The sequence below is a fragment of the Vanellus vanellus genome (genome assembly GCF_965231255.1).
Source record: "Vanellus vanellus genome assembly, chromosome: 1".
NCBI lineage: Eukaryota > Metazoa > Chordata > Aves > Charadriiformes > Charadriidae > Vanellus > Vanellus vanellus.
The window spans coordinates 218908516-218930265 of NC_138905.1; the positions used below are offsets into that span (position 1 = coordinate 218908516).

A 21750-nucleotide genomic window follows, 5' to 3' on the forward strand; every position below is an offset into this window, starting at 1 on the left:
AGCATCTAGACTCCATGTGTATCCTCAGCTTAGGTTAGCTGGGCGGGATCAGGAAGGGAAGGGACTTTTGAAAATGAGGTGGATAATGAAGTAAGGCTGGGGGGATGGAGGGAAGGGGAAATGGGAAGAAATAGAACTAGATGTTTCGAGAAACAGCTGGGGAAGAGCAGGGGCAGGGATGGATAGGGGCTTTTTGGACTGCAGGCAGAGGGAAGTTCCCTCATGCAGGGAAGTATAGCTATGACTGTAGTTGGGAGATTAAAAGAGGAAATTCTGACTCTAGTTTCATGCCTGCTTTTGGAGCACATCAATACTGTTTTTAATACCTGAAAGCCGGCTTTTCTGTTATGGCACTCATGTCCACAGATTCTTGCACAATGTAGGATTAAAATGCAAATGGTCAGATCCTGGTGTGAATTCGCATAGCTCCAGTGGCTGACCCAATATGTTTGAACATTAAGCTCAACCCCCCCTTAAAAAGCTTATGACATTTGAATATGTTTTTTACTTAAGATTACCAATGGCTAGTCATATTTTTTCAAGAAACAAAAATCTTCAGATCACTGAGAAAACATACAAAATCTAAGTCAAAACCAGGATCCAGTACAGCTCCACAGAAACCGACACTGCAGGGTAAAATTCTCCCCATCTTTTTAAGCTTGAATTAGCAGCATGCTTCAAAACTGGGATATGGGCTTAGATTCAGCTGTTAGCTAATGAATCAAAGACTGATCTCATTGTAAAACCATTACCCATCTGTATTTTATGACTTCCAGAGATACACAAGGCTTCCAGAATCAAATAGTCACTTGTGGCTTCTCTAGTATTCGCTCTGACTTGCTGACTGCTCACCAAAGCACTGAGTGCTCTTAGCTGTCTCTCTGCAATTTCCTGGCTAAAGGAGACCTGGAATGTGAAAGTGTATTCATCACCAGAGGTTTTGCTGGATTCCAGGACTTCAATGAAGTGGTAAGAGATGATTTAAAATTGGAATGGCATGATGATTCCTCTGAGTTTTCAATCAACTATAGGGTAACTTAACCAACAGGAAAGTAACCCTTACAGGGAACCTAATGATTTGGGATTTAAGCAGCGAAAAAACAGTACCAGGTCGTAATTACTGTTATACCTGTACCAGACGGATCCTGACTCTTTACTGTGAGCTTCTTGATACCAAAATGAAGGACAAAGTGGTGAGTGGGAACATGTCCAGTACAATGCTCTAACCATTTATCCAGAATTAAACAACTGGATATAGCCAAATACTGAGAAATGGTAGCGCATAAGCTGGCTTTTCAATTTCAGTTAATAAAACTGCAGACAGTGCTAAGATCAAATAAGTGTAATCCAGAGCCAGCTTTGCTAAAATGGTGGCCCTGGTTCTTACCCTTGTATTTGAACTGATTCTAGGCAGAGAAATCTTAGCAAACCTTTCTCTGGGCCTGTAGGAAACGCATGTCCATGCTAAATACACACAAGGTGTAATGTGCTACTTGCATACATTTTGGAACCGATTCCTTTGTGATGGGTATTACACACCATCTAACATCAGGATATGTAAAATAGGAACCAGGTGCTGCTCTCCACCAGGCAGGTGTTCTGGCCCTTTTGTTATTTTGCTACTTTGCTTTTCTGGCACTAGAACAACCTAAAACTTACCAGGAAATGAAAGATCGTTGCTGACGTGCTTTTGTGTGTTTGTTTAGAGAAAACATTTACTCTTGTGCATCATGGATTTGTGTCCAGAAACACATTCCCCACTGCTTTAGTCTGTGGTATTATCTGGACAAAGTAGAACAAAAAGGAGATAGTTCTGATTTGGAAGTGTTTTATGTACATTTTGCAGAGCTGTACAAGCTTATACGATATGTAGGGCAGCGATGAATCATAGTCTGTCTTCTTCATCGCTTCACACCACTATAACAACATTATTTTGCTGGATTGACTCCTGATTTACTGGCTGAGAAACCTCCAGGCAGTAGTATGCTGATCCACCATCACCTTCAGTTTTGCTTGCCGCTGCTTGCTGTTTTCTACATCTTCACAGTGAGATCTTTGGCTGAGGAACTTTATAATTGTGTATTGTATGACTATAGGACCCCTTTTTTTCTTTTTCCAATCCTTGCCTGATTGCTAAGACTTGGAGACTTGTAATTAGTTTTCAAGTCATTCATGAAGTCTGGTTCCTTCCTTGTAGGCTGAGGCCAATTTGTCTCTAATTGCAAGAGCAGATTAAAGGAGTGGACGGATGATTGCAGATGACTAAATTGGTATGTCATAACAAGTTACTGTCCCTCAGCTGAGATTTATCTCCTGTGATTTCACACCCTCTTGTGTTCCCCCTCCATTCTGTCAGCCAAGATATTTGGGGATTTGATCTGGCTGAAAAACACTCAGGAAAAATCTTAGGAGGACCAGTTCCTTGATCTCTTCCACTACATAGCTATGCAAATAGCTGTGCTGGCACAGTGCAGGGAGCATATCGGGAGCAGAGATGCACAGCAGGGTAAGAACTATCAATACTGGTCTGCTGGCAAAAAAGAGATGGTCAGGCTGTGCCCTACGGCAGTTGGACATCTGAAGGGGAGGAAAACGCAGTTCTTACATGGTCACTCTAAAACCAATTGTTCAACAGAGTTGGTCTTTGAGGCTGGGGCCTGGTGCCAGGCTTCTTCCCACGGAACACAAGAGACCCTTTTGAGGTGTAAGAAATCCCCTTTCCCCCCCATACTGGAAAGGGACCATCTGACTTTATCCTGAGTACAAGGCAAGATGAATCCTTTCCCTGAAAACCGCCTGAGCACTTTCTCTGCTCTGAGTGCTTAGAACGCAAATAAAATGATCTACATTTCACTCATTCCTTTCTCAAGTACCAAATTCTGTTTTGCAGTGGTAGCTTCATATCCCATTCTGGTGTTGTTCATGGACATCCCAAATGCCTCTCCCTTCTTTTGTTTGGGAGCTCCCTCTGAAATATCCAGCAATAGTTTCAGACAAAGGAGTCTTAAAATTTGGGTAAATTCAGAAAATTGTATGTATTGTAATCCCACGATATTCCTTTAGGATATCTCTTTAGGATTCAGCATTACTACAGAGTAGGACAATAACTAAATGTAAGAATACGGTTCTGAATGTTTTTGTGAGAACCCTTCTGAATGAATATACAAACACTTAATTGAAACAATGTCTGAACTGAGTTAATTTGAGTATAGATAAAGTCTTTTTTTTCATCTTGAAGTGGCTTTAAAAGCACCTGTAATTAAAATCCTGGTTATTTCATCCTGCTTTAAGTACCTTTATACAGACACAAATCCAGCTATAGCAGGGGCTGTTAGAGCAATACACCAGCTGTATACGGACCAGGCCTTAGGTCAACCACTGCTGTTACCTTACGCAGCCATTCTCCAAGCGGTTGGATCAATGTATTTGGTAAAATATCTTGTCAAACAGGGCATATTTATAAGTATTTTGGACCGATCTCTTGCCTGGCTTCAAGATTTATTTTTTTAGATTATCAGGGTGCATCCCTGTTTCTGAAAAGGCTTTGTGATTTTTGAGTGTGGTACAAAAGATTCTTCAGGTCTCAGTTCAGGGCTGAAGGGTAACTGTTCAGTTTTTTTTGATGGTGCCCCCTTTCTGGAACCAGCATTCAAGCTGAGCTGCGGGGTTTTTTCCTCCATTCTCCCCCTGCTGCAATCATGTAAGCACAGCTCCCATGTTAACTGTGGGATTCTTGACACAGGCTGATTGTGGCTGCTGTTGAAGCAAAGTGACTGAAATACCGCCCTGTACTGGCATAAGCACCTTTATGTTGCCACCAGAGCACAGACTATGGACAGACCGTGCTCTGGGGGAGCTCACGCAGTCTGTCTGTGTGTGCGCACGTGGTTTTCAATCTAATTTTAAATGTATCCAACAGAGGGAAGTAATTCTAAGTGTGCAATTCCACCACAAGTTAAGCTGACTGAAGCCAGCTCTGTTGCAGTTCCACTCTCCCTACCAGCCCCACACTTGGGTTTTCACTTCCTCAATTTCTTTATTTTCGCAGGGTTAATTTTCTGTTGCTTTAGCTCCCAAACAAACTTATCACGGGAACTGATAAACATTGGTACAAGCAGGAAGGGCAAGGCTGAGGCAGCGCTGTCTTAATCTGTCATATACTGGGATGCTGTCTCTGTGTGGCGGTCAGGTCTGGGGTGGTGACCCGTATTATTTGTCTCCCTTTTGTCTGCATCTACCTGCTTCACTTAACACTTTACTTTTGTATGTCTAGGCAGCATATTCCAAGTACACAACCTCACCATGCCCACGCTGTGTTCTTGGGAGCGGTGAGGCTGTGCGTCTGGGCAATCACACTCTTTTTCCTCTCTCAGCAGAGCACAAGCGCTGAGCTGAAAACTCCTGTTAACCGGGGTGACAAGTTTCCAGCGAGCTTTGGATGGCAGAGAGAGCAGACACCCGGATCCCTGCAATATAAGGTACAGACGACTCAGCTTGTACAACCCAGGAGTAGGGCAGAGCCTGTTTTATTCTTGCCTTTTTTGGATCTGCACGCACGCAGTCCCTATGGCCCGATGGAGCTGGCTTTGTGTTAGCACAAATAAGAGAAATAAAGTAATTACGGTGATGCACGCCAAGGGTATGGTCCGATGGTCCACTCCCCGCGTCGTTGCTCCGTTGATGGCGTGATCACCAAAGACTTTTTACGTCCCCGGCCAACGCCGCTCCCTCCCTCCCTCCCTCCCTCTCTCCGCCCTCCCGAGGTGCCGGGGACGGCCCGCCGCTCCCAGGTGCGGGGCTCCGGGCTGCCGCCTGCAAGCCCACGGGTTTCCCCAGGCAGCAGAGAGGCGAAAAAACAACCTCCGGGCTCCAGATCTGCTGCACCGGGAAGGTACCACAACCCCCCCCTCCCCCCAAACTTTTCACCCCGGGCCACTCGGCTGCGATGCGGAGACTCCCCCGTCCCGTTCCCGAAGGAAGCGGGAGGATCGTACCCCCTCTCCCCGGCTCCTGCCCCCTGCCCACCTCGGCGGTAAGGGGAGGGGGGCGGCGGGGCGGACCCCCCCGGAGCCAATGGCAGCAGCAAGGCGGGGAGGGGGGGGAAGGGAGGCGGTGCCGGGCCGACAATAGGGGCGGTGGGAGGGCGGGCGGAGAGCCGGGCAGCACCTTGCGGCGGGCGGAAGGTGAGTCCCGCCGGGCCGGGGGAAGGGGATTTCCTCGCTTGTTGTTTTGTAGCCGGGAAGTTTGCGAAGGGGTTGAGCGGCCGGTTTTTTCTTCTTTTCTTTTTTTTTTTTTTTTTTTCTTTCTCCCTTTTCTTTTAGGAGGGGGATACCGAGCCTGCCTCCCTCCTCCTGCCTCCCCCCTTCTGCCTCCCCGGCTCATTCATTTAACAAAGGGAGTTGTCTTGAGCCCCCGGGCTTTGCAAACGGGGAGCAGTTTGGGGCCGCATGCTTGGAAGTCCCGGGGCAGAGGGTTGGGGTGGGAATCGGGGTTTAGCCCAGAGTTTCTGCCGAGCACCCGGTACTGGCTTCGGCTGTAGGGGCGGGTGCTTTGGGGAAACACAAAGAATTGAGGAGCTGGACCCTTGCTGGGTGATGGGGTGATGCAGCCCCGGGCTTTGTGTGGCTGATGCGTAGGGATGGAGAGGTGGGAGAGTGTCTTTTAACGTCCCTCGCCAACCCCCCCCATCTCCCGCCCGTGTGCGTGCATGAAACCGTGGCTTTATGCTATAAAAGTACTTAAAAGCAATGCTGAACTTAGGATCGTGGGATAATTCAGATTGGAAGGGACCTCAGGAGTCTCTAGTCCAGCCTCTGCCCAAAGCAGGGGCTTGTACCTGGGGAGTGGGTAGGAGCGAAGGGATGTTGTGAGATGGGTGACACCCCTGGGTGCTCTTGAATGCTCCTGGGAGCTCGAAGGAGAGGCAGCACCAGCAGGACAAGCCCTCAGGGGCAGCAGCCCTTCTGTTTTCCATGAGTGTGGAAATGCCCCAATCCACAGCTCTCCCATGCCTGCAATCCCTGTTCTTGCTGCTTTTGTTATCCAGCGGTCTTAAAATTCATGATTGTTGGCAATAGCTGGCTCCATCCGTGTGTGTGTCATGGTGCATCTGCTCCTGCTGAGCATTACTTGATCCTTATTCTGACATTACCTCCAGGAGTTTTTCTTCAGGAACAAGATTTATAAATAAATGTCAAAACCTGGCTCTTTGCTGGGGACCTGTTACCGGCTGTAAGGCATGTACTTTAATGCGGTGATTAAGTGTGACACATATATATATGTTAGAACAACTGTAAAAGCTGTTTAGTTAGCCAAGCCTTTCAAAGTGAAAGCGGTTATTGTAGTTGGGAGAAATGGCTGTGTCGGGTGCAGACGGAAGAGAGTTTGTTCTCTTTGCTTGCAATTATTCTTTGTACAGTGACTCATAGATGCCTTTCACTGAACTACCTCCCCCTTCTCCATACCTGGAGTTTCCTGGTGTTGCACACATTACCTGGCAAAGCAGGGAGCATCATCCCGTCTGCTGTTCTAACATCTCTTAGTGTGGGTGTGTTAATCTTGCTCAGCTTTTTAGGATAAGGCTGGAAAAACTCCTCCTTGTGTAACAGTTTGTGTGTGTGTCCACTGGATGCTTAGAAATTGCTTTTCCCTGTTCGTTTTTAAATCGGAGAAGTAAAGCTCTTGTCTGCACGGTGAACAGAAGGTACGGTGGAAATTTAAATAAATCTATTAAACTATGGATTGCCCTTGTGCCACGGGACAGAATTTGTTCTCAGAATTTGTTTTTAGTTGTACTGTATAACAAAGCTGGAGTTTTAAGACTGGAGACTGATAACCTGGGTGGGTATTTAGCCTTTCTGAGTCCTTTGGGGAGGGACCAGCTTCTTTAAATGGTATGATATAACTACCATTCTTTGACTTGGAAATGAAAGCTGAAAATAAAGTCGAAGAGGAAAATGCTTTTGTAACATCACAGCAGGAATGCTTTGACTGGTTTTAGGGAATATTGTGTGCTCTGGATGTTGCTCAGAAAAAAAGAGTGGGGCAGCATAAGGCTTTTGGTTCATGCTTTTCCATGCATCAGGGGGATACTGGAAGAAATGTGTGACAAGTCCAGCATAACTTCGACAAGTGAAAATACACTGCTTGCTTACTGTGTTTCTGACTGCTTTGCGCATGCTGGATTAAAAACTGATGCTCGTTCTTTTTGCGCGAGAGCTCAAAGAACTGTTTGATTACTGCTGATTCTTATGTATTCTTTTCCAGGTCTGCGCAGACCTCTTTCTCTCAGCTTTGCCTACAAGTGCATGAATTTCATCTGGTTTGCTAACTAGTGTTTTTTGGGTTTGTTTTTGTGTTTTTTTTTGTTGTTTTTTTTTGTTTTTTTTTTTGGTTTTTTTTTTTTTTAAATATGAGCGAGCTGCAGTGTGGCTTATTTGCTTCTTTCTCCCTTTCTCCCTTTTGTGCACCTGTCTTGCTTCCTCTGCGGGAAGTTTTGTAATTTCAAAAGCTAGTTTTTATGGTCTAGTTCCCTTATATTCTTAAGAATGTACAGACCCACCTAAAGCTGAAATAGACTTTTCTCTGTAGCAAAATAGAGAAATGATCCAGAGCTCCACCCTTAAAGTGATCTGGGTTTACAGGTCATCCTCTCAGCAGCAGATAACAGAAGGAAATAGACTTTGTAAATGATCTGAAAAACAACTGCTCTTTGTGAGGAGGTACAAGAAACAGACTGAAACCAGGCAACTAAAAACAGAAGTCATATTTCCTTAAACCCTAGTCAATTGTTAGTCCTTTGGCAGGTACAAGAATATCTCTTGTTGGCTTTTTACCTCTATGGGAAGGCAAAAGAATATTGTGTGCCAGAATCTTATTGTGTGAAAGAGCCTTTTTCTATGCCTGGCAAGGAGCTGAACTCATTTTCTCAGCCTGGTGTCTTGGCCTGTATAGGAATTGGGGAGAATGTAGGCTGCTTGATATTGAGGGCTTGCTCTTAAGGAGAAAATAATTTGTCTAGTGCGTGACTCTTCTTATGCACTGGCACAGCTCTCACCTGAGGGGGACTGCTTTGCACCCCTGTTCCCACAGATGGGAGTGGCTGGGTCCATTCCCTTTGGTGGCAGCAGAACTGGGACTGCCGGCAGATGCTCACTCATGTGGCACATAAGTCACTGTGATCAGTTCTTCCCTTCTGAGCATAAGGCATGTGATGCTCTTTAGGAATGAATAGCTTAAAAATGTCCGACGCTGCTTATGCTAACCAGGTTTTTACTCGAACTTAAGGCCAAGCCTGAAATTTCTGAACTGGGATGCGGCTGTGCACAGCACATGTAGATGTGGACATTATGGCTTTGAGGGGTAACACTCAATGCTGCTGCTGGTGATGACTGCTCCTAGCTTTGTTCAGGGGAGAAAGCTTCTCTCCTGTTCCTTGTCAGGCACAACCTCAGAGCTATGGACAAGTCTTTGGGTCCTCCCAAGCTGTGCCTCCTTTTCAGCACGTGGCAGTGGGGTGCATGTCACAGTTTCAGGGCCCTTCATGGCATCACTTGAAAACATAGATGCTCAGAGTTGAAAACATAGATGCTCAGAGCTGAACAAGTTTCCCCAGGCTCTCAATATGATCAGTAGAGAGGAAAAGGCGCTTTTAGGATGTGGTATGTGTCTTCCTCCATTAGGCGTTTTAAAATAGGTCAAACAGTTGCACTCTAAAAACACTGATTCCTCTTTGTAGTCACCCTGGTCTCCTCTGTCTCCCATGTATTGTGTTGTACATGGCAGCAGGTAGCTGAGAGTTTCACTTGCTCCTTTCACTGCGGGGATGCGAGCAGGCAGCATTGCTAACAAATCCATTGGCAAAAGCATTGTAGTAGCATAGCTTTCACGAGTTCCCTTCATTTTAGCACTTGTTTGTTGGGGGAAGGGGAAACAGAAAAGCCGTCTGATTAAGTGCATTTCCAGGGGAATTTGAAGAAAAAGTGGAAGTATTCAGTTCTGGTTTATGTACTAATATACTTCTGGTAAATTGTCTAGGCTCTGGAATACCTGTTCAAACTGGCAATCCAAATGTTCTGGCTTCCAGTCATATAGCTAACGATGGCCTTTCTCTATCTCTTGGGTCTAGACTGAGATGCAGGTTAAACAATAACTTTCCTTCCATGGTTTCTTTCCTTCTTGCACTCTGTGCTCTTTGGACCTGCTACATGGCTAGTTTATTTCACTCTTAATCTGATAAAACTACCTTAAAGTCATTCATTTCCTACTTCCTGTCTAGCATCAGTGAAGCAAAGTGGTGGCAAAACAGACATCCTTTTGTCATCATAGGCTTAAAAAAAGGAGGAGAAAATAAGTTAATGGGAAAGAAGAAAGGTCCTAATTTGGAAAAATCAGGCCAGATCGGAAGACTGCAGAAGTAGTAACCAAACGTACGAGAAATTATTTCTCTTCAGAAAGTACCTTTCTCGTCCTTTGTGATCCCAACTACCATGCGAGAGGCAACACAGGTCGTATATTGTGACTACCTTGAAGTAGATGACATCTAGCTGCAAACATCTCCTTGATCTAGGTGGGCCTGTAGCTGTGGGACTATAAGACAGTCAAGTGGCAAGTACGTGCTGCACAAAGTGGGGCATAAAGCCTTGTTTTGTGCCTTTTGTTCTCTTCTTTTTCCAGAAAGTCAGTCCATGCCTGTAATCTAAATGGGGGGGGGAGAAATACTCTTCATATGATTCATAGGTAATATTCTATGATATTGTGTGTGTTTTTGGGGCAGGGGGAGTCATCCAGGTTTGCCTTAAGGCATTGTCTCCTCTTACCAGCTTGATGCATGTAGTTGCACTGTGTCTGTCCATGGTGTATAGCTGATGGCATTTGATGACTTCACAAATGGCAGCAGAGAGAAGGAAAATCAAATACAAAAGGTTAGGACACAGTTTGACAGACTGGCTTGCTAAGGTGTCACAGCACCACTTTTGGACTTTGAGTTACTTTCTCTAAGCATCAGTAGGGCTTTGAACTATCAATTCTCTTAATGACTGTAAGTGGCACAAAAGTATTTTAGATAATGCCTTTTACAAGATGAAGCCCATTTCTCAGGCCTTATGTTCTATTCATGAAATAGGAGCTGGAGTGAGAAATAGTTCTATTTGAACTGGGGGCTTGCTTCATGTGCTTTTTCTCCTCATTTACATATAGCAAGCTTAGTGTAATGTGGAATACCTTATCACTTCTTTAGCATAAAGAATTTCCGATATAGATTATTTTCTGCTCCTTCGTATTCCCAAATGCACATTCTCTGCTGATCTTAGAATATGAGTGGCTTGGCCACTTAACCCAAACTCCTCTGTAGAAAGAATAGAGAAGTGATTCCTTTAGGAAAACTTGGGTTTAATTTTCCCAGCTATCTGTAAGTGAACGTGACGCAGCTTCAGCAACAAGTTCAACCTAAGGGCTTTGTGCCAGGATGAATCTATCATTTGCTGTTAGTAGGTATTTCAAGAATGTCTTACTTCAGTCGTGCTTTGGAGAGGCTAGAAGTCTCAGCTGAATGTAGAATTCATGTGCCTCCATAGTTTGGACTTGTTTGGGATGAAGGAAAAGCTGATTTCCTTCAGCAGCAGGAGGGAGGAATATTCCAACCCCCCTCTTCCCAATCCTGTCTGTACTACTGAAGCTGTTGGATTCGTTGTAGCTCAAGGCCCCCTGCTAACCTCCGTTTAAGGTGCAGTGTGTGTTTGAGGCCATTACTGAGCTCTGTAACCCCAGCGTATGTTGGGGGGGGGGGGGGAGGCCTGGCTCATAATTTATCCTTTGCTTTTCTAGTTCATTAAACTGCTCACCTGAGCCTGAACTCTGGTGTCCCTTCATAACAGAAGGTAGATTTAACAGTCAGGTAGCAGCTGCAAAGACCAGGGAGCACATAGCACAAAAAGGAATTAGCAGCAAAGGGACACATCAGGGTTTGAAATGCAATATTGATTAGCTCATTAAAATTAATAAGACGCTCAATTATAAAACTCCCATTACATTTTGCAGTTCTTCTGGAAATAGAACAGTCCATATGTCCTTATCCTTTCAGGAATACCTCACTCAAGACAAATTTTAACGTCACTTCCTTTGCAAACTAGAGAATGTGTTAATTCTTAGTGGAGCTCAAGGTTGTCTGTGTTTTATTTCGTAAAACAAGACTGGAAGACTTAGTCCTCGTATTATGTACTAGAAGTTGCTTTAATCCAAATCACAGCATAATTGGACTAATATCACTGCAGTTAGGGTCAAAAACTAAAAGGCAGATATTCATATACTGGCTAATTTTTAGCAAATCAGACAAAACTGTGTCAAAACAAAGCACGTACAGAGGGGAAACCCTTTGATTCAAGCTCAGGAATTCAAGGAACAAGTTTGTGAAAGGGAATGTTGGTTCATGAAAAGGAAAAGTGTCAATTTTTTCCTAATTTTTCAGAAATGTGCATATGGCCTCCGTAATACAGAAACACGGTTTTCAGGCTACAGATCTAATTGCTGTATGGAACCTTAAACTACTTCAAGCTGTATTTCCAATGTGAATCTCTGTATTTTACCAAGTATTTTACTTTAAAAAAATAATATCTTTAATAAAAGATTTGGTTGAGAGAGTTTGAGCCACTTGACTCGTGGCATTTTTTGCTGAAATGAAAGTGCTCCAGGAATACTCAGTTTCCATGCAGGAGGGAGGCTGGGGGAAGATAAAGATATAAAACGAAGGTCCTGGAATGATTGTGAAGTGGGCTGCACTTCTCATGGATGTGGTCACTGATAATTCTTTTTTCCACAGAAGTTTGACTGAATTTTCTTGCCATGCTGGCCAGGAGGGCTAACTCTCCTGTTTAACCATAAAATGTTAACCACAAGCTTATAGTTCACATCCCTGTTTCCCCTGCCGTTGTGCTGTCTTCAGTCTTGCTTTGGAATAAGATGCGAGTTCAGTTTCAGTGTTGCTTCTCCGGCATTGCGATCGCAGCAGATTACAGATGGTAATGGAAATGCTTTGGGAGCTGAACTCAAAGGGGTGGCCTAGAAATGAATGGTGCTGATGCCGCATAGCCCTTCGTCTAAACCATCCGCTTTCTGATAATCAAAGTAATTGGTAATGTTCTGGGTAAATGGTAAAATGTATGCATGTTGTGGGTGTGTGTTAAGGTGTTTGATGCTTTCTGTTAAGCTCCAAGATTCTGGAGATGTGAAAGCTATGCAAAAATCTGTGTCATATAAAAGAGACTTCTCCCACTCCTATCTGCAGAGAGAAATGACAAAATTTGATCCAAGTGTGCCTTGAAGACTTAAATAATGAGATTTAAGCACACAGAGGCTTTGGTTTGAGCTTCTAGTTCCTAATTTTGTGGGGTGAAGTGAGGGTATCTGCTGCATCTTAACAGTAAGTTATCAACATTATAGCTTAATTCTCCAAAATCACTGAAATCTTCACTGGGTAGCATTACAGAAAGCCAGAGAAGTTGTGAGGGGGGGAAGGAGGGGGAACCGCAGCACCAGCGACAAGTATTGTGTCATAGTTATGGTAATCTAATAAAAAAAATCTGTCTTTTAATTTCTCGTTCATTGAATTTCTGGTTGTTGCATCAGCCTATATGCCTTGGTAATAAGGTGTTTGGTAAAAATTTCAGTCTCTTACATTTATGTGTCTTATAAATTCTTCTCCTACGCAATTTTGACTCCCTTGGTAGCAGAGAGAATAATTAAAAAGGCAGTACCAAATTCACAAAAAGCAGCAGGAGTCTTGTCCACTACCAGACCCGTACGGACTAGAACTACTTTTCCAGGCCTGCTTTAATCCCTATCATATGTTCCTAAACCAGGTTTTGAAGAGTATGAACAAAATTAAACTGACACTTCATCTTGATGAAGCTGTAGCCGCCAATGGCAGACTAGTGTCTCTCTTTCCATATCTGGGAGCCCTGACAATCGTACTAAACTTAACTTGCCGTGTGTATGTGAGAACTGACCTTTGTATTCTTCCTGTTTGTTTGTCTCCATTCCTTACTTATATCTCTTAAAGCTTTTTTTTTTTTTGGTTGTTTTCCTTTTGCCTTTCTACAGTAACATTGTTCATCTCCTGCCTATCTTTACTTTCCCCAGCCAACCCTAAGATAGATGAGAAAGAGTCCTCGTACATCTGTGATCCTGACGATACCGGGCAAACACAGATGAGCAGCAGGGAGGTAAAGTATTCTGTCCTCCATCCCAGTAAGAAGCAGACTCTTCAGGGTTTGGGAGGAGGCTGAAGGCTGATGGGGAGGAAACCTTAGCCTCGTTCATTGCCTGCCTCTATCAAGCAGGCGGTTTTGCTGATGAGATATCTGAAAATATTTAAATGTGCAGATTTCCTTTAGAAAGGATGAGGAGGTGAGGGTAGGGCTGGAAATAGCAAAAGCAGGACTTTCTTCAAGAAGAAAAATCCAAAACCCTCAAGATTTCTTCAGGGCTTTCTTGAAAGCCAGAAAGTAGAACGCAAACAGTGTATCTTTCTGTGTAGGCTGTCCTTAAACGGAGGCAGACGGTCATAGGCGGTGTTTGGATTTTAGGTTCAATAAAGGCACATCCTTCAGTTAAACAAGGCAAACCAGCGTCACTTGTTAGAATTCAAAACCAGTATCTAAATGCCTCAATGACTTGTCATCAACTGACTCACTGCACTGTCATAGTAGGACTTCTGGCTTTCACATGAAAGTTGTACTTGCTGAAACAGCGTCCTGCCAGCTCGCGCTAACAGTCCCCCCTTCCAAAGTTGTCTCTGATTTACTCATGGTTAAGAGGGGACTGGGGGGAACAGGGCAGGAGGCGGTGGCAAGGATGGGTTAAACGATCAGAAATCTCGTTACCTCTTCCTTGTAGATTTCCGAGTGCAAGCTTTTTCATTTGTTCCGTGTCTCTCTGAAACGAGTCCTTGAGTTTCAAAAGAAAAAACATTCAGAAGTCATGAGCAGGCCATATTTGTCAGTATTTAGTCATTTACTTGCTCCCACCAAAAATGTCTTTTCTTGCGTGCAATCTCTTTTTTTTAAAGTTATTGGCTACTTAGGAAAAAAAAAAAACAAACTAATGCTGAAATGATCTCAGCTGGATTTCCTTTACCTCATGCAGCTCATTAGGGGATCATCAGGATCATGTTTTTTTTTTTACTTTATTTAATTCACATCATCAATTTTATTTTAGAGGCCCATTGCTTTTTTTAGGAGCTAATCCTTTCTAATACTAGGTACCTCCTGCAAGAGCCCTTCCTCCCTTCTGATCCAATACTTATTCATCCTGGGACCTAGTCCAAATGCCACCAACAGCGCTCGTGTGGGCTTTTTTGTTTGTTTCAAAAACGTTTGGTCACACGCTGACATGCAGCAGCATTAAATGCGTAAGTGTGCGGTTCAGGAGGTAATGGACACGGAAACTAAAGAATCTCACCTGACTGAGCAGCAAGTGGCTTTCTGCTCTTAACATCATACCTATTTCTGTCGTCAAGCTTTAAGTTTAGTATTACAGTGTATGTCTGTTGTATCTGATGATGTTTAGTTGCTCTTTGAATCCTACCTTCTTGTTTTGGCTCGGTGTCGAGGAACAGTGACTTCAACGAGGTGATCTCACCTGACATGTGATGTAGTTGTGTTTTGATTTTGAAGACATGAGGTTCTGTTCCATCTGCACTCCCTGTAGCTATAGGTAAATCATCTAAAATCCAGCAGGATGAGCATGTGTGATCTCTGTGGTCTGTCTTCCTCCTTTCTCACGAATTCATGCGCTTCCCTTCTGTGGTGGGGCTTTTGTTAGCATTGTTTTTCTTCTCACTGGGATGTGAACGGGATGAGCAGTGAAAGGCTTCTGTATATAGCATAACCTGTGCTAGTTTCAGCATAAAGACTGTTTGACCTCTCTGTGAGGGCTCTGATCCTAAATTCCTAATGAACTAACTACAAATTTGGAAGGAAAGAGTCTATGGTTGACGTTGCATTCTTCTTGACTAACAGATGAGAAGCTTGTGTTTGCTTTTTTTTTTTCCAAAAACCAGTCCCTCCCTCCCCCCTCACAAAACTATAAAGCAAGGATGTGGCTGTTGGCAGCTGTTTTCCTTTTGATGTGGCCAACTTAAAATGAATATTAAAAGTATAACTCTGAACTTGCATTTTCTTGGAGACTGAATGCGTGATGAAAGGACAGGAGGATTCTCTCTCCACCTGCTGGAAGTGTGCTCTTTGCTTGAGATTTTTTGGAGGCTGCGATCAAGGGGTGAAGCTTGACACAGCTGAGCTCATTGTGGCACGCAGCCATCCAAAGGCAAGGGTGCTTTTCCCTTTCAGCACTTGGCTGTGAGCTGACCTGGCAGAAAACTTAACAGAGCAGTACGAGGGAATGTAGCTGTGGTGTAGTATTAAAGATACCGGAGCACACTGTAGGTTTGAAACCTGGATGTGAGGACTGTAAGGCATATGGCTCGATCTGGTGGCTTCTCAGGATGAGCTCACAAGTAAGTGCCTTTTTACTCTTGAAAGGTCTGTCTGTCATTGTGGTACCCACAGTATACAGCTTGTTATTTTGTTCTGACCTTCCTCTGTTCCCAAAATCTCTGAACCTCTAGTACCTGCCCAGTAAGCTTCTGCTGGATCTACTTATGCTCTGTATCTGAAAGTCCTTGGTACAAAATGGATTTTGACTCTTCTCTAACTGGTTGTCTGTCTAATAAACGTATTTGGGAGAAAGAGCCTGACAGAAAATCACAACTGGATCATGTATTTCTCCTGGCTCTCATTCTTGTGCTGTTCTGGATCCTCCTTTGATTCAATGTGAAAGCACAATGCTTGCAATCCGTGCCGTGCTGTAGGGACTTCCATGCTTCACCTAGTGGGTTTATGTGTTAGTGTAGCAAAGCACTTTTGGGATTTTTTGGACCTGCATAATGACTTACATCTTATAAGCATTATGTATCTTCCTGTAATCTTGAAAAGATGATTCAGAATAGAAAGGATGTTTTGCCCAGCAGGTATAGATTGTCCTCTGGGCTCAAACTTCTTGCTGGTGTCCAGCTGGAATTACAGTTTTAATCCAAGACAGAATTGTTGCTAACGCTGCTGCTGGTCACTAACATTATTAAATAATGCTACTGTTTTGCTGTGCTCCTTCCACCTTGCAGCTGTTCAGTTCATAGTCAAAGTGTTATAATGCCAGCGTTCTCTTGTACAAATGCTTGTAGGTTATTCACAGAGGTGCTGAGAGTCTTTGTCACCTTCCACCTAAACAATGCCCATAAAGGCTCATAGTGAGCATAAAACACAACTGTGCAGGAGAAGCAATGGGCTTTCTTATGTCATACAAGTGTAAAGGGCAAACATGGAAGCAGCAGGCACGGGAGGAACAGGAAAGCACATTTCTGATATAGCATAATGTTGTTTTATCTCTGAATACCCTGAAATATGTACAGAAAGACTTTAGGAACATTTGTGCCGCAGAATTCTTAGCTAAGATGAAAACAAGATAAGAAACTTTTATATCGTCAGGAAGTGTGTGGCAGGTATTCAGTAAGATCTGCTGGGCATGAAGGAACAAAAAAAGTTGTGTGTGTGTGTTTCTTTTTTTTCCTCCTTTTTTTTTTTTTTTTTTTTTTTTTTTTTTATAACCTGGGGACATAACTCTCTCAGTAGCCTATGGGTTTCCGTGGGAACATTGAGGGACTGTCTTAGCAGCACTTAGAGAGCCTAACCTTGAGAACAAAAGTAGAGTGTTTCATGTGGTTACATACTAAAAGATGTGGGTAGGCATCTAGTGGGAATCCTGAAAACGCGTGGGTGCTTGATTCCCTCGGAAACTGTTGGGATTTGGCACCTAAGCTGGTCAAGTATTTTTAAAAACCCTTAAATATCTTTCTGAAAATTGGGTCTGATGTTGCTAATCGGGGGGAGGGGGGGGATTTTTTTTCTGAAGTAATTGCCGCCTTTGATCCTTGTTACTTTCTAGCAGATAAATAGGAGGAAACTGAAGGAAAGCAACAGAAATTACTTTGGGACTGGAGGGATTGACGCAAAAGGAAGATAAAAGAGCTATATACTTGTGGAGTTTTATAAAATGAGGAGGAGGGCAGGACTGTTTATGGGCTTCTGAAGGGTATAAATGCCAAGGAATGGAGGGTGTGGAAGAAGGAGACTGTTTTGGTCTCTGCTCTGCAAGTGCCTGTGCAGGCAGGTAGCTTCACACACGGCCTCATGTGAAAGGAGCATTTTCATGGAACTTGTGAGTGTGTCAGGGACGTGCTGGTGAGGAACAGAAACACATTGTGTGACCTCAAGGAAAGTGCCTGCTTTTGTACTTCAGTCAGGGGAAAACAATTAAATCTGCAGTTGTTCGCACCTCAGATTGCCTGGCATCTAGCAGTGTCATCACATTGCACAAAAGTTACCTTCCATTTGTGCCAGCCTTCCCCAGCGGGACAGCCCAGACAGAAACCCTGCTTTAGGGCCCAGGAGCTCCTGTCCCAAACTTGCATTGTTAGTGCTTGGATCTCCACCCTGTGCTAAAGCAGAGCTGGCTGTCATGGTGACATAGTTTAATCTGACTGATCTCTTTGTGGTATCTGAGACCTCCACCAGAAAGGAAGGCAGGGTGACAGCCGTGCCAGGGCACAGGATGGGATGAGAGGGAGAGTGGGGACAGCAGGTAGGCAAAAAAGTCTGTCTTGGGACTGCTCTTCTGACATGTTAGGACTTTGCTTTTTATATCCATTAGGACATGAATGTTACATACGATAGGATATAATCCATTAGGATTGAGGTGTTTTGGAGAGTGCTTGATGACAAAGGTATAAAAAGGTTACTTGGAGTTCATAAAGCCACAGCAGAGAATATCAAGTCTTAACTGCTGAAGGTCATTGGGGACATTCCCCCACCAAGTGCACTTTTTGTAGCCAGTCGATCAGAGAAATGGTGATAAATACAAAAGGAAAAAATTAGACCAAATATATAAGTTGGGTGTTAGTAAGTCACCAGGGGTGGATGGTGTTCAACCAAGAGTCCTGAGGAACTTGAATGTGAAACTGCAGAACTTCTGGCCAAGCTGTATAATTTATCATTACAGATGGCCACTGTGCCAGAGGACTGGGGAGTTGCCACTGTAATTCCCATCTATAAAAAGGGCTCTAGAGGGGATCCTGGGAACAGCGCACCAGAGACTCATGCTACCAGGAATGGAAAGGTCTGTAATAAGGCTCTCTGAATACATAGATAAATGTTTACTGTGGGGAAAGAGTCAGTGTGGCTTCTGAAAATGTAAATCCTGCTGTCCTACCCCATGAAGTTCTGTGGGGTGTTGGTAAGAAAGGGTTAAAGCAGGTGCAGTATATCTGGATTTTCAGAAAAATTGTGTCGAGCTGTTAAGCTCCTACAAGTTTGGAGAAAAGGTTGCTTTATAGTTTGAAAGCCGCATGAGTAAAATAGGAAGTAAAAAAACGGGGATAATTTCACTTTTCAGGATGGAGAGGGAAATGTCACTGCAGTAGCAACCAAAAAAAGCCACCATCCTCATCAGGAAAGGGACGAAGGGTATCATTTTGCTTGGGTACAAATGCTTGATGCACCCACATCTTGTGCGTGATGCGCATATCTCCAGAAGGACACGGTGGCGTTGCAGAAAGGCAGCTAAAAGGGTCAAAGAGATGGGCTGCCTTCCAAGGAGAAGGGCATGGGAAATGGCTGGGACTCTTCCTTTTGGGAAGGAGGTAAGGAACATGGGTGAGGTTGAAATGATAAAGTCAGCAGGTAAAGCTGAGTATGAAGCATCTATCAGTTCCCATGCTATTACAACCAGGGAACTTCTGATAAAACAAGATGAGCTTTGATTTTTAAAATAGATGAAAGAGCATACTAGTGCCGTAGAGAAGAATTGGTGCTTGTGGCCTCGGAATAGGTGGAATTTGGTGACAGGCTTTGCAGCTCTCACCCATGCAGGACAAATCTCACCTGCATTGCCTTTGCAAGAAAGTCTACATGACCCTTCCTTTCCCCACGGCTCTCTTCTGCAGCTTTTCATAGGAAGTGATTATCCAGGTGGCTGGCAAACGTTTGACACTCCCTTGTGTATGTGCCGAGATTATTATTTTTTTTAATTATAAGTGACTTACCCCTCATAGAAGTGATTTTTTTTTTTTTTTTTTTTTTTTTTAATGCTGGCTTCAGCAGGGTGTGCATGTGAACTTTATTTTAATTAAGGGTGAGGAATCTGTTTTACATAACTATATCCCAGATTCTCATGAGAGAATGAAAACAGCCCTGAGGCACTGATGAAGAGGCCAGCGAAATCAGTTGTCTCACCGATGGGAGGCCTGATTCTGATCTCTCTTAGGTTCTCTCTACCTGTGGGACTTGCTCTGGGCTGGCTGACAGCCAGAGGATTGAACCGATGCAAAGGGACTGCCTCCTCATTGCTTTATTTTGGGCCACTAATGTGTGGTTCTGGGCAGATACAGGGGGGGTGGTTGCAGCTCTGCCCGAGGTTGTTGTCCCTGTAGTGGGAATAGCCAAATGGGATGTGAATCTGTTTCCAGGCCCTTTCAGCCATGGCTTGATGCTAGCTCAGACGACTTCTACCACTATGCCCAGTGCCACAGTATTATATTGCAACACTTTGTTTACCCATCTCCTTGGAACAGGAGTGCCTGTTGTGATCCGAGTGTGGTCCCCAGCAGCCAGTTGAAATGCTTTGGATTTAATAGCGATGCTAGTGGGATTGGGTCAAGGTGGTTCTACGAGTCTTTGAGAATGAAAACAAATTGCACTTGAAGTCACAAATGAACCTTTTAGAGGCAGTTGCATATTTCTTGGTTTTGTTTTTTAAATGCTGTCAACTAAAATTTGATTTCATTTGTAAAGCGTGAAAAGAATGGTGAGCAGATGAGTAAAATGTTTCTGTACCATTAAAGAGGGAAAATCCAGGGTGTGTGCATAGTCTTCTGTTTGTTTTTTTTCTCTTAAGAAGAAAGAAGTGATAAAGGTGTTAAAATTCAATTGTTGTGGTATTGGGAGCAGGGCATGTAAATAAAAAAGGATCTCTTTCACGGTGCACAAAGAGAAATATGAAAAACAAACCACAAACTCTGTAAAGATGCTAATGAATTTTATGAGTCAAACCTGGCATGTCGTTAGCATCTGCTGCTTGTTTACAGTGGCAGAAGTGAGCATCCCTTTCTGAAAGTCTCACGTACTGGAGGTAGTTTTACTACCCTGTTATTGAAACCTCGGTGTGGTATTGAAGACGCTAAACTGTTCATAGACTGCACAGTTGCGACCTCGTGGTGTCCTGCTGAACCTGGTGGTGGATGGCAATTATTTTTTTTCTGAAGCCAAAGCCCTGGAGAGGTTTGACATGTCTGTTTATTGCATCCAATAGTACAAAGGGCAGATACATTTCCTTTTTGCTGTGTTAATTCAGGCTCAAACACTGATGCCACTGAGTGTGGTCCATGTTGCTTTTGTTATACCTCTGTTCTCTGCCCCGAGAGCTATCTCTCTAGACAGTGTCTAGAAATTTGGGTTCTCTTGTCAAAATTAGTAGTCATCTTATATGAATCAAAGGAGGGTTTTGATGCTCAACTCTTTAACGTTTTATTGAAGTGGCAGTTCATGCCATCAGTCTGAAAAGTGTTTAGGACTTAAAATTGATGGGAAGTAACTGGTGATGCTGGGGCTTTGCAGTTGTACACAGCTGATGGGCAACTGCCATCAGTCTCCTATGAAAGGAGGAAACACTTTGGAGGAGCGCATCAGTGAGGAGGTGGGGCAAAGATAAGCTGGTTGGAGTAGATGTTCTTCAGCTGTTCAGCAGAGCAATGTAAACAAGCACACTTAAGTCAGAAAGGAATCTGGTGGTCGTGTCACAGCTTGGATATGCTTTGCTGTGGGGTGAGTTGGTAGGTTGGAGCATGTGCTTCATAGCAGAGGGCAAGAGAGGTGCAGCCCGGTGTCAGATCAGGGAAGTGGGGAACAAGGTCAGTATCAGTTGTGTAAATCTGAGAGGATGTGCTGAGAGCTTTAAGCACTTCAGCGTGCAGAAACTGTAGAGAAATCCCTGATGGTGACATGGTTTTCCGAGACAGAGGCCTGAAATGAAAGTCCCATCCATGATATAGGTGGTCAGAACAAGAACACCATAAGCTGTGCCAGGAGCAGTGATCCAAATCTCTGCTTCATGCCACTTGTGCCCCGTAGGGAGTAGGGTAAAAAGTTGTAATCACTTGACAGTTTGAACCAGGAACAAACCTATGAGGTTCATTCAGAAGGAAAGGAAAAAGATAGCGAGCAGTGCTGATGTCCCCGATGGGGGAAGTTGCACAGGACATGGGTAAGGATGGCAGAGCGCTGCCAGCTCCTGCTCTGTTCTCTGCGCTGTTTCCATTCTGAATGTGGTATCAGACGCAGCAGCTTCTTCTGCCTGGCAGCCTGCCCCAGCCAGCAGATCCCTGCTCTGTGCCTTGCTCTGGAGTCACTTGCAAAATTAGCAGGAGGGTGGAAACAGAAAACCCAGAACCAGAGTGGGACAGAAGTCTGGAAACCCACGTGGTGTTTCTCCTCAGCTGTAATCTTGTGTGACCTTTCTCAACTCACTTAAACTGTGTCCTTAGTTTATATGCGGGTACCGGAGCTATTGTGCACTTTCAGGTTTTCTGTGTTGCCCAGCAGAATTTGTTCCTTCACCCACATCAGTAACATTTTGTCACTGAGTAGT

General features: G+C 44.0%; 1 protein-coding gene across 1 annotated transcript in view; it reads left to right on the forward strand.

The window, feature by feature from the left end:
• Positions 1-4799: 4799 nt before the first annotated feature.
• Positions 4800-21750, forward strand: part of PAK1 (p21 (RAC1) activated kinase 1) — a 74669-nt gene continuing 57718 nt past the window's right edge. Inside the window, exon 1 of the mRNA XM_082488467.1 lies at positions 4800-4891. The gene's annotated coding sequence lies outside the window, so the exon portion shown is untranslated. The remainder of the gene's footprint in view (positions 4892-21750) is intronic.